Source organism: Mus pahari, chromosome 2, assembly GCF_900095145.1.
Source record: "Mus pahari chromosome 2, PAHARI_EIJ_v1.1, whole genome shotgun sequence".
Classification (NCBI taxonomy): Eukaryota; Metazoa; Chordata; class Mammalia; order Rodentia; family Muridae; genus Mus; species Mus pahari.
Window position 1 is genome coordinate 136,178,303 of NC_034591.1, and position 3,515 is coordinate 136,181,817.

Consider the following 3,515-nt stretch of genomic DNA (forward strand, 5'->3'; position numbering starts at 1 on the left):
AGGCGTGCGCCACCACGCCCGGCTGTATTAGATGTTTTGAATGGTTTGATCTGTCTCACAGACAAGAAGCAAAAGATCCAAGGACACAAAATGACACCCAGTGACCCATTCACAAAGTGTCTTGCTTCCTGTCTCCATCAGTTTGTCCTCAGCTGGTTTCAAGGCCATCCTAATTGAGGGTCCCAGGAGCTGGCAGGCTGGGTAAAGCCATTGTCCCCTGCTTGCTTCTGTATTCGAGGGCAGACCCAGAGACTGCAGAGAAAGCTCTTACAGTTGTCTGGTGTTTTGTCTCCTGCAATTTTTAGGCGCACAAAGAAAGGTGGAGGTGTCACACTGATTCCAAGTATCAAAAGTCCCTGAGGTCAGGAGGAAGTTCCTCCCGGGAAATGCCAAGCATGGAAGAAGAGCAGCTGCTGACTGCTGGAGGTGAAAGGGTGGGCTGCTGGAGGTGAAAGCCTTGGGCTACCCTCAACCTCCCATCCTCCTGTGTTCCCCAGTAACCCAGACCTGGGAGAAAGGACCTATTTTCCTCTGTAGAAGGCTGAAGCAGTAGTCTCCTTTCTTTGACAAGAGCAGGTCCTAGGCCTTATACAGGCTAGGTATGTGCTCTAAGAGTCTACCGCAAGAGTCCCAGAGATCACTCAGGTCATTAGGCTTGCAGCTGGCCCCTTAACTGGTAGAGTCATCTCGCCTGCCTATTTAAAAAAAAAAAAAAACCAAAAAACATACAAATAAAAGAAAACAAGCAAGCAAACAGACAACCCCCTGGCACCCCCCCCCCCCCGTTTCAAGTAGTTCAGACTGGCCTTAAGGTTACTAGATAGCTAAGGATAGCCTTGAACTTCTAGTCCTCCTGCCTCAGCCTTCTGAGTGTTGGGATTACAGGTCTTTGGCACCATGCCCAGTTTTTTTAGCACTGGAGATAGAACCCAAGACTTCCTGTGGGCACTGAGCCCACGGAACTATATCTGCGGTCCCCACCCGAGTCTCTATATCCACAGGAGAAGCAGCAGCTGGAAACTGGAACCTAGGATCCAAGAGGCAGAAAATGAACAGAGCTGATGGGGCTAAACCCCTTGCATGGTTATTACTGGAGGAGGTAGGGCGGCGCACATGGCAACCCGAGAACAACCTTGGGAAGCTGACTCTCCCCTTTCACCTTTTCATGGGTTCCAGAGACGGAACTCAAGTCGCCAATCTTTTCCTTAGCCTTCTTTTCCTGAGTCGGGAGAGAAGGAAGAGCAAAGCTTTGGACATCATAGGTGCTACATGGAGGAAAGAGGAGGGAGGGTACTCACACCTGACAACCACACTCTTCACTGCCAAGTTGAAGGTCACCACAATTACAAGTCAGGAAGTCTAGCCCCAGCCCTTGATGTACCCGGCTATGTGTCCCGGGGTGTCCACCAAATCAGCCTCCTTAGGCCTTCTTGGAACAGCCCTCTCTAGCCTGGTATTTCAATACCCATCTGCAAGGAGTTCTGGTAGAACTGCGTCATAACATAGAGCCAAGCACGTGTGAGGCCCTGGCTTTCTACCCCAAGACGAAAAAGAAGAAAGATAAAACCAAACCAAAAAACAAAAACAAAAACAACAACAACAACAACAACAAAACTAACCTTCAAGACTCAGCAAAGCTAGGAGAGTAGATATAACCATTCAGAAGAAACACAATGTGAATCCAGGCATGGTCATTTGTGTTCACAGTGCCAGACTCCTGAAGCTAAGGCCAGAAGAAAGAGAGTTCAAGGCTAGCCTGGACTATACTGCAAGACCCGGTCTCAAAACCAAACCAAACCAAGCCGGGCGTGGTGGCGCACGCCTTTAATCCCAGCACTCGGGAGGCAGAGGCAGGCAGATTTCTGAATTCGAGGCCAGCCTGGTCTACAAAGTGAGCTCCAGGATAGCTAGGGCTATGCAGAGAAACCCTGTCTCAAAACAAACAAACAAACAAACAAAAACAAAAACAAAAAACCAAACCAACAACAAAACAAAAAAGCCATGATGTAAAATGCTTTTATGATTCGAAATTTCATAATAGCCACATCAAAGAAACAACAACAACAACAGTTAGAAGAGGACTTGGAGTACATGTATTGATACAAAGCTTCCCTACTGTGTGTTGGTTCAAAGCTTGCCTACTGTGCATTGGTTCTGTCCCAGGAAAAAATGTACTGAAGAAACAGATCCCTGGGCAGCCTTCATCAGGTCCTCTCCCTGATGTCTGTCAGAGGGTGACACAGAGCTATGGCCAGCTGGCCAGTGCTTGTTCTGAAACACGTGGGACCCTGAAGGAAGTCCTGCCCCCGTTCCTCACCACTCGGACCCTGATCCCAGCCAGAGGCGTGGCCATTACCTCAAGCTGTCCAATCCCCGCCATCACTGAACCCTGAACCTAACTTCCTCCCCAGAGGCAAGAGGCAAAGACTGTAGTCCTTCTTGCTATGGGCAAAGTCACTGCAAAGTGGCAAGGCTGTTTGTCTCAGCTTTGGCAGTTGTTACACTTACAGCTGTGACTGGTCCCTCCTGCCTTTGTTTTGAGCATCCATATCAGTTAGCCAATAGCGCTCACTCAAGCGGAGCATCAATGGCTTCTTTCTTCTTTGCCCAAGGCACCAGGCCCCAGTTTCAGCTAATTACTGTGAGGTTGTAACCTGGGGCTTTCCCCACCCTATCTCAGGTCCCCACCCAACCCCACCCTCGGGTGAAGGCATAGGACCCAGGGCGGCTGCTCAGCACCTCTTTCCTCCCTGCTTACTTACTCTCTTTCCTTCCTTTCCTCCTTTCTTGTTTATCTTGAGAGATCAGGCTGTCGAGTCCCTGCTGGCCTTGAATTTGTTGCTTCTCCTGTCTCTGCTTCCCAAAGGCTGGAATTACAGGCAGGTGCCACTATCCTCAGGGGTTTTGCTTCCTCTAATTTTGCTTGTTTTTTTTTCAAGACAGGGTTTCTCTGTGTAGCTTTGTGTGTCCTGGAACTCACTCTGTAGACCAGGCTGGCCTCGAACTCAGAAATCCACCTGCCTCTGCCTCCCGAGTGCTGGGATGTGGTGCACACTTTTAATCCCAGCACTTGGAAGGAGAGGCAGGTGGATTTCTGAGTTCGAGGCCAGTCTGGTCTACAAAGTGAGTTCCAGGACAGCCAGGGCTACACAGAGAAACCCTGTCTCGAAAAAAACAAAACAAAAAACAAAACAAAAAACAAAACAAAAAAAAACAGGGCTGGTGAGATGGCTCATTGGGTAAGAGCACCCTACTGCTCTTCCGAAGGTCCGGAGTTCAAATCCCAGCAACCACATGGTGGCTCATAACCATCCGTAACAAGATCTGATGCCCTCTTCTGGAGTGTCTGAAGACAGCTACAGTGCATTTACATATAATAAATAAATAAATCTTTTAAAAAAAAAAGTGTGCATCACCACCCACTAGCTACAAATTTAAATTATTTTTTTGGGGGGGGGGGAGTGAGGTTCTTATGAGTTCGAGGCTGGCCTTAAATTTGCTGTGTAGCTGAGACT